Below are 19083 nucleotides of genomic sequence, written 5' to 3'. Positions count from 1 at the left end.
CCTCCGCGTATGGATCATCCTGATGCTACGGCATCTCCACCCCCTGAGGATACTGAGATACTCGAGGGGACTGAGATGGTAGAGGTATCTAAGGTAGAGGAGGTTGATGTTGAGAATCTTCCTACTCATCCTCCTCACTACGAGCTCCATAGGTTGCAGTTGCATGAAAAAGATATCTACGCTAACTTGTCTTTATCTTAGATCTCTAAGTCTTTCCGTATGCACAAGTTTGAGACCTCCTTTGTTGATGACCCTGATGCTCTCACTGAGTCTCTGATCCGGAGCTTCCATAATGATGAGAACTATTTGCTGATTAGTGTTGGCCAGTTGGACGCAGGTATGCCCCTGCCTCTGTTTAGTAGAAAGGATCCTTTCTACTATGATGTCTTTTCTACCAGGTATGACCCGGTGAATAAAACTCAGATTCGAGGGGCCATGCAATACATCGGTAGTTATTGGCATGCCCTTCGTGAGTGTTGGTACCGTAGCAAAGGTAAGACTACTTTGAAGTCTTACGACCTTTTTGCTGTTGGGAGGTCTAAGCAAGAGTATTATACTCCTGCCAATTTCAATGCTACCTATGCTGATGCCATCCAGAAAAGCAACCTTCTCCCGTAGTGTGTCGGTCCACGTCATATCCATGTTACTACCAAGCAGATTAGGGAAGGTAATAGCCTTCGTTTGCTGGAGGAGATTGACAAGACTAGGTTGACTGTCATCCCCTATTCTGCTAAGCTTTTCTTGTCGAAGTATGATCGTATTCGTCTAGACCATGATGATCATTGGGCGCGTATTCCTTTTCGCGTTGTGGGTTTCTAGGCTTATGGTTTTACTACCGCAGATCCTAGTGTTTCTCGTACATCTTCATCTCTGCCTGCTAAGTATGGTGGATATCAGCCTTAGGTCTTCAACCCTGCTACTTCTCACGAGGTAACCTTCGTTTGATATGGAGGCTTTTTATCTTCCTTTTGTGGACTTTGCTAAGTATTTTTGATACTTCCTTTGTAGCCTTCTCCTGCTTCTTCTGCTAGGACTGCTCTAGGTTCTGCTGCTGGGACTGCCCCAGGCTCTGCTGGTAACTCCGTATCCACCAGAACCAGGAAAAGGAAGTCTTCAATTGAAGCTAAGCCAACACCCGCGGAGGTAAGGATTATAACCCTACCTTAGTGTTCTTATATTCCTTAGTATTGTGCCCCTGATCCTTAGCTTGCGCATGTGTTCTCCTGTAGTCTTCCAAGAAGAAAGGCAAATTGAAGGCTGTGATTGATGTTGAGGAATCCGATGAGGATCCTAAGGATGGTGCGGAAGAGCAAGGTGGCGAAGATATGGAGGAAGTCGATGATACTGCCCTTAACATTGAGGAAGATTTTTCCAAGGATAGTCCCAGCCCTATTCGTGCTGGTTCTGTTGAAGGTGATAAGCTTCATGGTGATGGCAGTTCTCAATTGATGATCCAAGTTAGTATCCAAGTCGCAACTCCTTCTCCGCTGTCGGAGGTACCTGCGTTTTCTGCTCCTGGTGATTTGTGGCATGTTGCTTTGGCTACTACCAGTGCTATAGTGATACATACCAAGAGCTTTCCATCTTCTCCCACTACTTCGCTCTATTCGAGTGGTTCGTTTGCGAAGGATGTAGCTCCGCCTGTGAGGGTTAGTAGCTCAGACTCTCAGCCGAAGAAGAAGTTTGTGATTTCACTTGCCAGCTTCTCCTTCAATGCTACGCCCACTTTATTGGGGAGCCCTCAGTCTGTCTCTACTGCCCCTGTTAGCAAGGTTGTTGGACCTCCTCCTTCGTCACCAGATTGGACCATACTAGGTAATATTCCTTATGCTAGTGACATATACTTAGGTGGTACCCCTAGTCAAGCTTTTTCTTCGGTTCCCAGCTCGTCTACCATGATGTCTCTTCATCGTGGTGAGGGTTCAGTACTTGTGCCCCATGCTCGCTCTCAAGCGACTGGTGGATTTTTTACTAATCTTGAGAAGGGTAAGTTACCTGAGAACTTGAGCCTTGGGAGTTCTGTCGATGCTATCTTTGAGGCCATTCTTCGGGATTCAAAGGGACCCTTTTCTGCTGAGGTTGATCGTCATCAACTGACTGATTCTTTGGAGATTTCCTCGAGATTCTATGCCTTGACAGCTCAGTATCAAGCGTCTAAGGACCTATTCTTTGATTCATATAGCCTTCACTCTGGTCAGAGCTTTGGTGAAGTTCGTAGGGGTAGAATCCAGGAGATGGAGGTCTTTATGGATACCTACGTCGATTTCCTTCCTCGTCTATTTTTGTTTTCGGTGAGTGATTTCTTCCTTACTGTCTCAGGCACTATTTGGAACTTTCATTTGTGCTTACGTTCCTTTATTTGCAGCTTTGCAAACAAATCGATGTCGGATGCATTCTTTTCAGGTTTTATATGGCTAAGTGTACTCACTTGAATGCTTTTTTGGAGCGTGCTCGTCAAGACTATGCCTTTGTTAGTGCACATAAACCTTCTTCCAGTGGTGCTACTTCCACTCCTAAGATATATTTGCTGGAGATCGAGCTGAAGAAGACTCATAGGTCTCTAAAATCTTGTTTGTTGGCTCTCGAGAGAGCTAATAATGCTGCAAAGGTTACCGAGGAGGGACGCAAGGATGCTGACTCCTCTTTAGCTGCTAAAACTTCCAAATTTATAGATTCATTTCTCCTTTCCCTTTCCCTTAGCTTTGTTTTTATTTTTTCCTGGTAGCTAGTCCTGAGAGAGCCTACGCCTGCCAGCTGGTAGCTCCGGTGATCTTAGACGTCTTCGAGAGCAAGTATCCAAGTTAACCTCCGACATTTGGTATTATCATAAGAAGTCTGGTAGGTTAATGAACGTGAATTTTCATAGCGAGGTCCAAATCTCTCTTGAGTCTGCTCATAACTCAGACCTCGTGAAGATGATGGCTTTGCTTCGAAAAGAATGTGATGAAAGCCTTAAGTGGAAAGTGGGTCTTATCTCTAAGCAAAATAATTATATTGCCTTATTTGAGAAACGCCTTTTATCCCAAGAGTTTATCTGTAAAAAGTATCATGAAGATTTCGAGGGTGCCTGCGCTTCCTTATCTAAGGTTATTGCCGAACGTAACGTATTGGCCTATGAGGTTTGTTCCCTTAAGAACAAACTTAGCAAAGCTGGTTCCATGCCTTCTTCCATGTTTCATGTATCTATGGTTAAGATATTGGAGGAGTTAGAGAATGTTTACCATGTTTTGTCTTCTGAAAATGCTTCGCTCCGGATTGATGTTGAGGATCTCCGGACCGAACGAGATACCCTCGTGGATGATCTTGATACTGCTGAGGTGGACCTTGACGAAGACCATCATAGTTTAGAAGAATCCATTATCCATGCCGGAGGTAGCTTATGGTTTTCTTATTCCCGTACCCTTTCTCGTTCCCCCAATTTGTCTTTGTTTGTGTGACCTATCCTTTGTTTATCTGCAGGTCTCCAAGAGTAGCTCGTAGGTATGAATGCTAAGGTCAGCCATCTTGAGAGCCAAGTAACTTCGTTGGAGAGAGATCGTTAGTTTGATGCAGCTACCAAATTTAAAGCTGAGTCACTTCAGCAGTCTAATGACCAACTCAGTGCCCAGATGATGAAGCTTCGTCGGAAATCAACTTCTGATTTGGAGACTCAGGCCTCCCAAATGAAGGTGAAATTCGAGCATTTTGATATCGATTATATCAATAATTCCTTTGCTGAAGCTGAGCTCCAAGCTGACGGAGTTGTATTTCCTCGCCTTCCTTATCCTTGATTTGTTTTGAGCTTTGTTTGAGTAAAACTCCTCTTAATTATTTTATGTCCTCAATTGAGGTATCTTCTTCATCTATGAAGTCTCTCTTCTTTGAAACAATACTTTGTGAGGTTTTGAACCTTTGTTGTCTTCAACTTTTAAGACATGTTAGACATATTTTGGTAAAATTATCATTTCACTTATGTTATTGCATGAATATTTTGTTTAGACGTAATGTGTCTGATTAATCGCACAATCAAGTCATAACAAGGTGCTAAGGTATGGTTAACCTTTGATGGTACATTCAACGTCCTATCCGGATATCCTTTGGCCAGAAGGTATCATGGTGGCGAAGGTCCCTACGTGGGCAATAATTTTCCTGTAACCCTATGCGTTCAGCGCGGAGACTGCTTTACTTCGAAAAGGTATCTCTATAGGGGATATATAATACCTTTGATCAGGGATAAAACATGGTAGGATATTGCCCATTCCTTTCTTCTCCTGAGTAATCACCATTCTCTTACGGGTAGTAATTTTATAGGTATATTGCATTCCAGGGGTGTTGTAATACTTCACCTTTGGGGGTCCTTAGGTAGTAAGACCCTTTTATGGCAATGTCGTGTATGATGTAGGGCCCGTCCCATGTCGGATCTAGCTGGCCCCACTCCTTCTTTCTTTGATATGGCGGTATCTGATGTAGTACGTATTCTTCGACCACAAAGTTCTGAGGGATGACCCGCTTGTTGTATTCCCGAGCTAGCCTTTGTTGATAGTTTACCATATTTTGTAAGGTTACCTCTTTTCTTTCTTCGAGGTCATCCAGCTTTTCTAGCATCAAGCCTGTTGTTAGATTCTTCTCCCATGCCTTCGTTTTTGTTGTTGGGAGTATTATCTCCGCCGGGATGACTGCTTCGGCTCCATAGGTCAACAATAATATATTTTCTCCCGTAGCCTACCTTCTTGTAGTTCGGTAGGCCCATAGGACGTTGTGCAGCTGTTCGCACCACCTCTTCTTGTATACTCCTAGCTTCTTCTTTAAATTCATCACTATGGTTTTGTTGGTCGCCTACGCTTGTCTATTGCTCTTAGGTTATATAGGAGTGGACTTGTTCTTCTGAATGTTGAAAGTATCAAACAACATGTCGATGTTCTTTCCTTGCAACTGTTTTCCATTATCTGAGACTATGGCGGCCGGTATTCCGAACCTGCATATGATTTGCTAAAACAAGAATTTAAAGACGTATGTGTCCCTAATTCTTGCCAACGGCTTTACTTCCACCCACTTGGTGAAGTAATCCGTGGCCACAATAATATATTTTCTTTTTGATGTTCCCTCTATCAAGGAACCAACGATGTCAACCCCCCATTTGACGAATGGACAAGGGCTGATAACTGAGTTAAGCTCCGTTGCTAGTGCTTTGATTTTCTTGGCAAAGCGTTGGCATCTTTCACATCGCTTAGACACGTTCTTTGAATCTTCTTCCATGCTTAGACAGTAGTATCCTTGCATTTTGGATTTAATCGCCAAAGATATTTTTCCACTATGGTTGCCGACATCTCCGCTGTGTATATCATGGAGTATTTTCCTTCCTTCGGTTCGTGAGAGGCACCGCATTAGGGGTCCGAGAAATGACCTCCTATACAGTATTCCTTCACGAAGGCTGTACATTGCTACTTTTGATTCGAGTTTCCGAGCTTCCTTAACATCGGAAGGTAAGGTACCTTTTTCAAGGTACTGGTGGATTGGAATTCTCCAGTCATCTTCCGCTCGTTTTCGTTGCCTTCGTCTGACATGGATTGGTCTTTGTCAGGTTCTTCATCTTTGTCATCTGATTCTTTTATTTCTTTGTTTGTTTCTCCTTTATCTTCTTTTCTGAGGGACCAAGTTTGAACAACCAAAGCCTCCTCAGCGTCTGAGATAGGTCCTTCTATCGAAGGTTCGTAGATCCTTCCAATTTGCACGGCGGTGGTATTTCTGTATTTTAACATAGAGGATATGAATGCCAAGGCATCTGCGTGTCTGTTGTCTTTTCGACATACGTGTCTGAATGTTACGTTGCTGATTTTGGACGCATGTTCCTGAGCTAGCTTTAAGTACGAAGATAGCACTGGATCCAAATTTTGGTATTTGAGTTCGATTTGTCTAATGACCAACTGTGAGTCACTAGTCAGCTGAACATATGACAATCCTAGCTCCGGTGCCAAGCGTAGACCTTATATGACCCCCTCATATTCGGTGATGTTATTGGTGTATTGTTCGAATTTTAACCTGAATGCGTAAGGGCCTGTCTCCGGTAGGGGTTGTTATTACAATCCCTATGCCTGCGCCTTCTCCATTAGAGGAGACATCTACAAATGCTTCCCATCTTCGTGAATTCTGAGGTTCTAGCAGATCCTCCGATTCTTGCTTATCTTCCTCCATTACTGGGATGTCGTCTATCTCCGCTTCGTCGCTGAGAGGTAGGTCTGCCAGAAAGTCTGCTAAGATTTGTGATTTCTCGGCCTTCTTTATTTCAAAGATTATGTGGAACTGTTTGATCATGGCATTCCATTTTTCCACCCTTCCAATTTTCTCCGTGCTATCGAGGATCTAACCTGTCTGAGCCTTTGTGAAGACTCGGATGGTATGTGCATCAAAATATATCCTTAGTTTTTGTGTTGCCACTACTAAGGCATATATAAGTTTCTCCACCTTGGCGTAGTTACGCTCCGCTGAACTGAGTGTCTTGCTGATGTAGTAGATGGGTTTTTCTCATTTCCCCTGGTCTCATACCAATACTGCGCTTACAGCGTAGCTAGTTGCTGTTAAGTATATAGTGAGTATTTTACCTGGCTCCGGATTATGTAGGATAGGTACTGAGGCCAAGTACTCTTTGATTTTTTGGAAAGCTTGCTCGCACTCCGTGGTCCACATGAACCTGCTTCCTTTCCTTAGTGTATCGAAAAATGCTTTGCATTTGTCCGATGATCTTGCTATGAATCTTCCCATGGAGGCTAAGATTCCATTTATATTTTGCACTCCTTTTAGTGTTCTTGGAGGTGGCATTTCCATTATCGCTCTGACTCTTTCGGGGTCTACTTCTATTCCTCGCTTAGTTACCAAGTACCCTAGGAATTTTCATGAGGTTACTCCAAACGTGCATTTCTCCGGGTTCACTTTCATGTGAAAGTTTCTCATGGCCTCGAATATCTCCCTTAGGTCTGACAGATGGTTTTTTTCCTCTTTGCTTTTGACAAGCATGTCGTCCACGTAGACTTCTAGTATCTTGCATATCCATGGCTTAAAGAATTTTTCTACCAATCGCTGGTATGTTGTCCCAACGTTCTTTAGTCCAAAAGGCATCCTTGTATAGCAATACAAGCCTTGTGGGGTAAAGAACGCAGTATGCTCCTGGTTTTCTTCTGCAAGGGAGATTTGGTTGTAACCGGAGTAACCATCCATAAAGGACAGCCTCTGGTGACCTTCGGTTGCATTGACCAGCTGGTCAATATTGGGTAGCGGGTAGCTATCCTTGGGGAATACTTTGTTGAGATTGCTAAAGATGCAGATACGCGCGCCTCCGTTCTTCTTAGGCACAATCACCACGTTAGTATTGATGGTGGATTTTTGGCAAAGGATAAAATTGTAACCTTACATATTCCTGATCCAGTAGTCAGATGAATATTAATTCTTATGTCTCTCATTGAAGCATGAAAACTCATGCCACAAAAACCTCTGACTGAGTATATTGTCTCTCAGAGACATGAATATGCAGTCTCTCAATTGAGGCAACAACACATTTCATAAATACTGAGCAATTTCAGTAATCACTTTTATATAGAATCGAACGATTCGACGGCTCCTAGACATCTTGCCTGCTAGTATAGAGCGATAACGTCTTCAGGACGTAATAATGTTTTCCCTGACTATATAAAAGACATGTGTATAGAATCTTAATGATTGGACGGCTCCTAGACAGCTTTCCTGCTAGTTGTTGATGGTGGATTTTGGCAAAGGCTAAAATTGTAATCTTACATATTCCTGATCCAGTAGTCATATGAACATTGAGATTTATGTCTCTCGTTTGAAGCATGAAAACTCATGCCGCAAGAACCTATGACTGAGTTTACTGTCTCTCAGAGCATACATGAATATGCAGTCTCTCAACTGAGGCAACGACACGTTTCATGAATACTGAGCAATTTCAGTAAATCACTTTTATATAGAATTGAACGATTAGACGGCTCCTAGAAAGCTTGCATGCTAGTATAGAGCGATAACGTCTTCATGATGCAACAACGTTTTACCTGACTATATAAAACAAATATGACGATTCAACTAGCTCATATCTCCCAATCCTCGAATAATTAATGCTCCTAGACAGCTTGCCCGCTAGTCTAGAGCTATCAGTTAATTATTTCTAGTCATTAAATTCATTAACTGAATCCTAGAAAATATTCTACGTTCTTCATAATATTTCATTACCTTAATTCACAGCTCTTCCCAGCAGAATTCCATGGGTTAGTAATAAATATTCAACGTACGGGCATCTGAGCCACTATCGAATAAGCCCCGACAAAATGGTGCAAGTTTACTCGGCAATAATACACTAACAAGCACTTGAATGCACGAACGAGCATTCAAAAATACGAAGGAACGATGAACCTATGCAAAATAGGAAGAAAAATATTAGTCAAGGCGCTAGGGGACTGGGCCCACTAGCCGGACGGTCCCAAGCCTCTTTCTTTATTTTATCATATTTTATTATTTTTCCTTGATCTCATGAAAATCCCTTCATTTGAACAAACTCCTTCATTTTATGAAACTCCTCAGTTTCATGATATTTCCTTCACACCAAGGAAATAATATAAAATTAGGAAAGGTGTCACGGGACTGGGGCACTAGTCGGCCGACCATGCCCTAGACCTAGCCGGTCCCACACCTTGCGATTCTTTATTTTATTATTATTATTATAATTGTTTCCTTCATCTCATGGAAACTCCTTCATTTTATGAAACTCCTCAGTTTCATGATATTTCCTTCACACCAAGGAAATAATATAAAATTAGGAAAGGTGTCACCGTACCGGGCCACTAGCCAACCGACCATGCCCTAGCCCTGGCCGGTCCCACACCTTGTAATTCTTTATTTTATTATTATTATTATAATAGTTTCCTTAATCTCATGGAAACTCCTTCATTTTATGAAACTCCTCAGTTTCATGATATTTCCTTCACACCAAGGAAATAATATAAAATTAGGAAAGGTGTCACGGGACCGGGCCACTAGCCGGCCGACCATGCCCTAGCATTGGACGGTCTCACACCTTGTGGTTCTTATTTTATTATTATTATTATAATTGTTTCCTTCATCTCATGGAAACTCCTTCGTTTTAAGGAAATTCCTTCGTTTCAACAAAACTCCTTAATTTCTCCATATTTTCTAAAATGTTGCTCAAACGCACGCCAGAAAACATCAAAATTCTCAGGACTGAGACACGGAAATTTTGGTGACATGGGCATATTACCTTCACCGACCAAGGTTGGCCCCTTGGCTTGCAAGGGGACGGTCCCATATATTTTCATAATTTGACCTAATTTGTTCATATTAGGTTCAAACTCTTCCAAACAACTTGGAATTTCATCAAACGACCGTCATTCGGTCCCATGAACAACCAGGTCCGGTTCCATGACTTCTTGATCGGTCCCTCACTCCGTCATAATTAAGTTTTACTACCTAACGCTCAGACGAGCATAATTTTAATAAATTATTAAACCAGCATTTAATCATCCTTTCACCAACTGGCCTTCAAGAGGCTTTGGTATTTGCTCATTCGAGCATCTGGGCGCTACATGGCCGGTCCATCATCCTATGTAGCCGGTCCCTCCTTCACTCCGTGTTTGATTTTCAATAAATCATCAATTGATCAACATTTGATCAAAATTAGGGTTTTGAATCCAAGGCTCTGCGAAGAATAATTCTGAGCAGATTCAAACACTAATAATTTTACGTTGATCCCGTGATCAACATTTCAATTATTATACTCGGCCCAGTTGCCATTATCTTAAATTAATATTTTATTTGGTCCTGCTATTAATAATTCATCAAACGAGCAATATTTTCTCAGATTAAGGAATATTGGTTCCACTATTAATATTCAACAATCATCAAATGCAACATTTTCTCACCTTAACTATTAACATTCGTTCGAAAATTATACGTCTGTCTCAACAGTCATATTCAATTGATGAGTCCTGGAATATTTACAAATCACGTTCGACTCAGCAATGCAAAGACTCATAGTCTCATAAAGTCAATAATTGATTAACTGAATACACGTCTACCTTGCAGACTCCACGATCACGAGACATCATTCGTGTCACATGGTGGATATCAACTAGGGATTTGTTCTGGCGGTCTACGGCACGTATGGTCATCCACATAATGAGAATGTGAGCAAGTCGTACAAGCATTTAGAGGAGTTAGCAAAGTGGTGGGTAGAAAATCAACCAAGTCTCTGCACGATGAGAAACTGGTTTTAACATGATTTCCACTTCCCCACTCTTTGACTCCAACAACTGTCACACTTCATGGGATCAAGGTGTCTACAATTCTTGCAATATAAATAAGTCTCCGAATCATGATTGAAACAACATACAATCTTTCGTCAATCAGACAACAAGAGATTAAGAACTCAACGTCTGAGCAATTACTCTCAACAGAGCAAAATGCAATCAATCAGAACTTATCTTATTTCTTCACGCAGAATACACAACACACCTACAATCGTCGATCACCATTGATCTCACACATTTCTCAGCTTCCCTCTTACATATCGACACATCCTCTCTTGTGACCGAATTGACTCTGGAATGGACATTGTCTTGGTTTAGGCCGGAGTCCTACATATTGATCTCTCGAATTCAAGAAATCCCTTTTCAGTGCATCTGTGTGAGTTTGAGGAGTTTGCTCAGTTCAAGGAGTCTCCTCCGCGCGGTCGTCTCCTCAATTCCTTAAAAACCAACAAATCGTTTTGCCCCATCTACAGATTGGCGACCACAGTGGGAGATTAATCTCTCGGTTGCAATCTCAATTCGTCAAGATGGTCGGTCTTAGGTCTAGTTTAGTTACCAATCTGGTTTCAACACCCAACTCTAACATTGCAAGTTCTAGTGGTACTGCCACTGCAAGTACTACTCTCTCAATGTTGCATGCTCTAGTGGTACCGCTAACACCACTCCTCTGGCCAGAAATGTCACGCCACATGTTACTACTACTTCTCCGAGTGCTGGTGCTCCAATGATCACTCATGTAAATGCTTCAAGTAATGCTACTGGAACTATCAACAATCCACCTCCTAGATGATCTCCTGAAGGAACCAGGAGAAATCAACCTACCATGATTGATCTAACGAAGGTTCAGAACAACATGGATTCAACGCAGAATGAGTTGTGTGATTATCTCAAAACTCTCAAGGACAAGCTTGCATTTGAACAAACTTAGCCTCAGCGTGAGAAAGGAAAAGCTAAAGAAAATTTTCAACTGCTGATCCTGAAATCTCTCCAATTCATGTTGTAGACGATGAAGAAGTCCGCAAAGCTGCAGATGACTCACCAACAAAGGAACCTGCAAGTTTCATCACTCGAGAGGACATGGAGCTCTTTTTAGAAGATCGAGGAAAAGACAAGAAATCATCTGTCCAACGTCACCAACCTCCATACCCTGCTGCTACACAAAGGATTCCTCTTCCAAAGGGTTATATCTGTCCAACGTTCTCTCTCTCTGAGGAACAGGAGATGCTCAAGAACATGTTTCTCGATTTCTGGAATCACTGAACATGAGCACAACCATGTCGTCTGTTTGAAGGAATTCTCAAAGTCTCTGACAGGCAGATCATACAACTGGTACAACAACATTGCACCGGGAAGTATGACCATTTGGGGAGAAATGGTTAATGCTTTCTACAGAAAATATTTCTTCGTGTCAGAACAAGTCACTCTCTCTGATATTGGAAGGGTGTCTCAAAGGAGCAACAAACATCCTAATGATTGTGTGAAAAGGTTAAGAGTCCAATCCCTGGACTGTCATGATCCAAATGTCACAGAACATAAACTTGTAGACTTGTGCATCAATGTAATGATCCCGGTCTGAGCTTTACTTTACTGGAAAATCTCTGGTTCCAGACTTTCTCAGAACTTCATGAAGCAGCTAAAAGATTAGCAACTACCGCACCTGCTTTAATGGAGAGATCTAAAGCTATAAAAGCTGAAGAACCACGAGAAAATCGAGGTAGTAGACGTAACAGTACAACGTCCAATCTTTCACAAACGTTGTTGCATAATGGAGCAAACAAAAAGCCGAGTGATGTGATTTGTAGATAGTGGTAAAAGTGGTTCGATTCTCAGACATGTGAAGGATATTAATTAGACTTAAATTCTAATATTAAAATAGAAAAGTCACTCAAAATTATAGCAAACTCAATCAAAGATGATATAAATACTAAAAGAAACACTGAGGCTAAGATTCCACTATTTTCCAAGTTCAAAGTGATTAAACCAACACTTCTATTTATGCAATTTTCTTGTTTAATTTGATTCTAAAATATTGCAACAAGTAGATTTTCAAAAGTAATAATTGTAAATACCAAGTATGAAGCATCAAAAGTCTTAAAACTAAGCATACTCCATCAAAATAGATCACAATCACTCAAATAAAAATCATATTCAATAATAGTTCAAGGCAAATAATCATATAATTATTGCAAATAAAAAGATAAAATAGAATATACCACTTTTTGTTGGAAAAATAGCTTCCTCTATCACCTCAGCAATGGGGTTTAACTCCTCATATTAATCATGATCCCAAAATGTGTGTTTGTTGCTCAAAAGATGACTAAAAGAGTGAAAAGTAATAACACAGACTGTTTGCAACAGTGTATTGGTGTTGCAAAACAGCTGTTACAATGGAACTGTTACAAAAAAACTGTTGCTTTGTCGCTGATTTTAAGACCCTAAAATAAGACTGCCCTGAACAACTTAATGTTCTTCAGCTGTTAAACAACGACACTATTCTGCGACTGTTTACCGAGCGTCAATGTTCTTCGCGTTCTTCTTCTTCAGCAGCAGCAACAGCAGAAACAGAGTTTGGAAAAGTTCTGATTTCTTTTTCTCTGGCTCTCCTTAGGTTCCCAAACTCTCGAAACCTCTTCTATATGACCCAATACATTTATTTTTTATCAAAAATACCGATTAAATCTCTCCCAAATCTTCCAAAATCTCTTTCCTTCTCTTCACGGCCAAGTTGCGGCAATTTCTTGTTTTAGGATTTCTACGCGTTTCTGAGCTTTCCTTTTTATTCTAAACTCTTCCTTAGATAGATACAAATCTTTGGGAAGGTTTACATCGGTTTAATCTCTCTAAAATTCCCTAAAACAGGTCACACACGTGACTTTCCATATTTTTTGTTGTGAGAAAAATCCGTCGATTGAGCCCAGTCTAATCGATTTAAACACCCATATCAGATTCCTAGACCCATAAGGAGTCTATCCTATGAAAATCAGAGGTTTAATCGAGCTCACACTCCTCCAAATCAAGATTGCCAAAACTGTTCTTTAACTGCACTTTTTTCCCGCCAAAATCTTGGTTTTTGAATGTTGAAGATGGTTGCCCCTTATCTAGAGTAGGGGTGCGATTAACAACTGCCTGGAAATGGGATGCCCCTTAGTAATTAGGTTACCCCTTATCCAAAGTGAGAATCCGAATAGCAAATGTCCTCCGGGTGCTTTCCGACAACTTTTCGAGCCAATTTTTTCCAAAAATGTTTATTAGCCAAAAATACCTACAAATAAATAAAACACCATAATAAGTACAAAAATGAGCCCTAACAATATATAGAATCGAGACAAATCGGACACAAAAATGTGTCTATCAAATACCCCCAAACCTATTATTTGCTAGTCCTCCAGCAAAAATAAAATAGAAATAAAATCCTAACTCACTGTCGCAGGCATCGTCGATTGCATTTAGCGTATGCAATAAGCCTTTAAACCACTAGGTGTCCCTAGTGGCGGAGTGTTGTCTCCGGAGGGCTTACCAGAGGTATACCCACAAAACCTTTATACTCCAGACCCTAGCTATCTACGCAGAACCGCACTAAAGAATCTCCTTGGTTGGCATACTTATTGACTACAGGAGGAAGTACCCTGATGCGAAATTCCAATTGTTGTACACGAGTTTGCACTCAAGCATACTAAAATTCATATGAAGTGACAGAGCTCTACTCAGATAGTCGCACTATGGACATCAATATCCGGAGTCAAAACTAATCACATGGATAGATCAAGAAGATGGATATAGAAAAACATAGATGGTTTTGATGTTTACTAGGTGAACGGTGTTTCTCATATCTGTCTGAAGGCCTCCGCCAAAATGAACCTATCCTAATGGACTGAGATACTAGTCTGACTAATATCAACACACTGGCATATACAAGGGAACCAGTGATTGATAATCCTAACTCTAGGTCAACACAACTGGCATATACAAGGGTTCCGGTGGTCGACTTTATTGAATTTATTCCAGTTGGTCTGATGGGCTGGTCTTTTTTTTTTTTTTTTTTTTTTTTGTATCTCAATCACTCTAAGTCACCCTAGCATTGGTAACAACTTGAATCGTGAGCCCCACCTAATCAATTAGAGAAACATAGTTTAAAAACAAAACAAAATAAAAACATAAGTGAAAAGAACTCAACGAGATATGGTGAAACTATCATGTTATTTCTAACACCTGAGCTATGTTCTTTTATGAATAGACTCTTTAGATGTTGCCATCTAGTCAAATTGGTTCCTCAACTCCTACAACCAAAATGCTTCCATCCACTTAGATTGGTTAGTGCCATCCTTAATAGGGATAAATTTCTAGGCTCTGGAGTTTATTTATTGCAACGAAAAGGTAACAAAAAGTCTAGGCTTTGGATTTTATTTATTGCAACGAAAAGGTAACAAAAAGTTCTACCCCACCCCCAAACTTAAATCTAAAATTGTCCTCAATGTTTCTAATCAAAGAACAGTACCAAAAATATAAGTAACATGAGAAAATAGTAAAGAGAGAAGTCGGAAAGATAGTACCTGGGTGAAGTGTAACCAAAAACCTACAAAATATTATACAACATACAAAATCGCCTCGATGGTCAATCAAGGTAAACATGGTCCTCCAGAGAGACCTCCTCAATATCACCTGTAGGAAAAGGCTCTAAAAAGGGCTTCAATAGCTTCGAAGAAATACTACCATATGGTGTATCAATCTCAACAGCGCCATGAGGAAAAACAGTACGGACCACAAAAAGACCGGTCCACCGAGAGCGCAACTTCCCGGGAAATAGATGCAAACGAGTGTCATACAGAAGAACTTTTTGACCTGGAAAAAATGACTTTCATAAAATATTCATATCATGCACAAGTTTCATTTTGTTCTTATACTCCTTAGCACTATCGTATTCATCTTTACGAATCTCGTCCAACTCATTGAGCTGGAGCTTTCTTTGAGCTCCTGCCTTGTCAAGTGAAAAGTTTAAGTTCTTAATATCCCAATAGGCTCGATGCTCTAACTCAACAGGCAGGTGACTTGCCTTGCCAAACACTAAACGATAAGGTGACATTCCAATGGGTGTCTTAAACGCTGTACGGTAAGCCCATAAGGCATCCTCGACGACCAGTCTTTCCTATTTGGATTAACTATTTTCTCTAGAATACGTTTAATTTCCCTATTGGAAACCTCTACCTGACCACTAGTCTGAGTGTGATATGGGGTTTCTAATTTATGGGTAATACCGTATTGTTTCATTAAAAGAGAAAACGGTCTATTACAAAAGTGTGAACCTCCATCACTAATTATAGATCGCGGCGTACCAAAACGTGTAAGTATATTCTCTTTCAAAAACTCGACTACGACCCTGTGGTCATTCGTTCTACACGGAACTGCCTCAACCCACTTAGACACATAGTCTACAACGACAAGTATGTAAAGATAACCAAACTAAATAGGAAATGGACCCATAAAATCAATACCCCACACATCAAAGACCTCAATCACTAAAATAGGGTTCAAAGGCATCATATTTCTACGGGAAATGGTCCCTAGGAATGACCTAATATCTTTTACGGTTTTTGGGACCTGTAAAGTCTTAATAAGGTTAACTTTGACTTTGTCTACCTCTATACCCTTCGAAGAGACGATGTGCCCTAATACAATTCCTGATTTAACCATGAAATGGCATTTTTCCCAATTAAGCACTAATTTTTTTTCCTTACACCTAGTCAACACTAATGTCAAATGATGCAAGCACTCATCGAAAGATGAACCAAACACTGAAAAATCATCCATAAAGACCTCTAAGAACCGTTCTACCATATCAGAAAATATGCTCATCATACAACGCTGAAAAGTTGCAGGGGCATTACATAGCCCGAAAGGCATGCGTCTATACGCAAAGGTACCAAAGGGACAGGTAAAAGTGGTTTTCTCTTGGTCTTCTGGGGCAATAACGATCTGATTATAACCGGAGTAGCCATCTAAGAAGCAATAGTGACTATGTCCAGCTAATCGCTCTAGCATTTGGTCGATAAAAGGAAGGGGAAAGTGATCCTTCCTTGTGACCTTGTTCAATTTCCTATAGTCAATACACACACGCCATCCCGTGGTCACTCGGGTTGGGATTAATTCATTATTATCATTCTGGACTACAGTGATACCTGATTTCTTGGGGACAACCTGAACAGGGCTGACCCACTTACTGTCTGAAATTGGGTAAATAATACCCGCATCTAACAACTTAAGCACCTCTTTTCGAACTACCTCTTTCATGTTAGGGTTCAGTCGACGTTGCATCTCCCTAGAAGGTTTGGAGTCTTCCTCTAAATGAATCTGATGCATACACACAGTAGGACTTATACCCTTAATGTCTGCTATAGTCCACCCTAAAGCTTCCTTATTGTCTTGAAGTACATTTACTAGCCTACTTTCCTGATCACTATCCAAATTGGAAGCTACAATCACAGGTAAAGTCTCAGATGGGCCTAAAAACACATACTTTAGAGTATCGGGTAGTGGTTTAAGGTCCAACTTTGGGGGCTCTTCTAAAGAAGGAATTAGGGTAGTCTCAGAAACTGGTAACGGTTCGAACCTAGCTTTCCATCTATCAGTGTCTAACACAGGGGTAGAATCTAATAGAGCATTCACCTGTTCAATAGTGCTATCGTCGTCAAAATCTAAACCAAAATGGGATAGACAACTTTCTAATGGGTCTTCAGACAAGATGTTTGGTAATGACTCCTGAACTAAGGCTTCTATCATGTTCACCTCCTCAACACATGTGTCATCTAGCTCATGAGGTTGCTTACTGACATTAAAAATGTTCATCTCCATAGTCATATTACCAAAAGATAAACTCATCACACCATTTCGACAGTTAATGATCGCATTAGACGTAGCTAAAAATGGGCGACCTAAAATCACAGGTATCTGGTTCTCTGGGTCAGGGACAGGTTGGGTATCTAGGACCACGAAATCCACTGGATAAATAAACTTGTCGACCTCAATAAGAACATCCTCGATAACACCTCGAGGGATTTTAACAGACCTATCAGCTAACTGCAGTGTCATCTGAGTAGGTTTCATTTCACCAAGTCCTAGCTGTAAGTATACATGGAATGGCAGTAAGTTCACACTGGCTCCTAAGTCAAGTAAAGCTTTTTCTACCCGGAAGTTACCTATTGTGCAAGCAATGGTAGGAGAACCTGGGTCTTTGTACTTTGGAGTTGTGGTGTTCTGAATGATTGAACTTACGTGACTAGCTAAAAAGGCTTTCTTATGGACGCTAAGTTTTCGCTTTCGCGTACACATATCCTTAAGGAACTTGGCATAAGCAGGAATTTGCCTAATTGCATCTAATAAGGGAAGGTTTATGGTAACTTGCTTAAAAACCTCCACTATGTCATTAAAGTTCGATTCCTTCTTTGTTGGTACTAATAGCTGAGGAAATGGGGCTCTAGGCCTAAAATCAGACCTTTCAGGAACCGAATTCACATCATCAGAAACTTTATCAGTCTCTTCAGCTACTGGTCCTGAGAGGTGAGATCCTGAGGGGTGAACTACAGTATGTTCACTATCGGGCATGGTTACCTTATTGTCTACAACTCTACCACTTCTAAGGGTTCTAACACATTCAATTGATTCGATGGTTTTGCACCTAATTCATGAACTCCTCTAGGGTTGGGTTGTGTTTGACTAGGAAACTTACCTTTTTCTCTCAAAGAATCACTTATCAGACCAACCTGGGTTTTTAACTCGGAAATAGCCTGACTATTTTCTTGTCCTATCCTGTTACTAGCTTGTAGACTCTGTTCTACGGATAACTGGAATTTTGCAGTTTGCTGAGTTAACAAGGCGAGAGATTCCTCTAAACTTAGGATTTTCTTATCTGACTGATTCTGAAACTGAGCTAGTCCTGAAGGATTCTTAGTATAGCCAAAACCTGGGGGAGCATTAGAATTACTAAACTGACCTTGACTTTGGCCCTTAGACCACGAAAGGTTCGGATGGTTTCTCCAACCAGGATTATAGGTTTCTGAATATGGGTCAATCTTTTGACGGTTATCAAATCTAGTGTTATTATAAAGAGCATTGGCCTGCTCTTCAATATTCTGGCCTTCCCAAAAAGGCTCCACTCTACCACTAGTCTGGCCCACTTCTAAGGCTTCTAACCTTTTTGCTATAGCAGCAATTTTGGCATCTGATTCATAGCCTCCTTCTACCCTATTAACGTTTCCTCTACTTAAAAGAATTGTTTTCTGGGGTGCCCTACTATTTTCCCATTGCTGGGTTTTTTCGGCGATTTCATTAAAAAATTCCATCGCCGCATCAACAGTTTGGTTTTCAAATCCACCAGTGCATAGAGACTCAACCATGGTCGTTGTGGAATAATCTAAACCCTCATAAAGGATCTGAACTAGCCTAACCTTTTCTAAACCATGATGAGGACACTGGGATAATAAATCATTGAACCTTTCCAAATACCTATATAAAGATTCTCCCTCTTGTTGTGAAAATGTGCATATTTGCGTCCTAATAGACGATGTTTTGTGCCTAGGGAAAAACTTATTGAAAAAGGCAGATGTAAGTTGTTCATATGTCTCAATTGACTCGGAGTCCAAACTATACAGCCACGACTTGGCCTTATCTTTCAGGGAAAATGGGAATAACCTAAGTTTCAAAGCATCATCATCTAAGCCTCTAATTCTTAGAGTACTACAAATTTCCTCAAAATCCCTAACATGGTAATAAGGGTTTTCATTTTCTT

General features: G+C 40.8%; 1 pseudogene; it reads left to right on the top strand.

Annotated features, from left to right (window-relative positions):
- The first annotated feature begins 18749 nt into the window (after positions 1–18749).
- Positions 18750–18849, top strand: LOC113276780 (annotated as a pseudogene).
- Positions 18850–19083: the final 234 nt, after the last annotated feature.

This window comes from Papaver somniferum, chromosome 4 (assembly GCF_003573695.1).
Source record: "Papaver somniferum cultivar HN1 chromosome 4, ASM357369v1, whole genome shotgun sequence".
In the NCBI taxonomy this organism is placed as follows: Eukaryota; Viridiplantae; Streptophyta; class Magnoliopsida; order Ranunculales; family Papaveraceae; genus Papaver; species Papaver somniferum.
The sequence above is the reverse complement of the archived record's forward strand: the minus strand, read 5'-3'. Positions and strand labels throughout refer to the sequence as shown.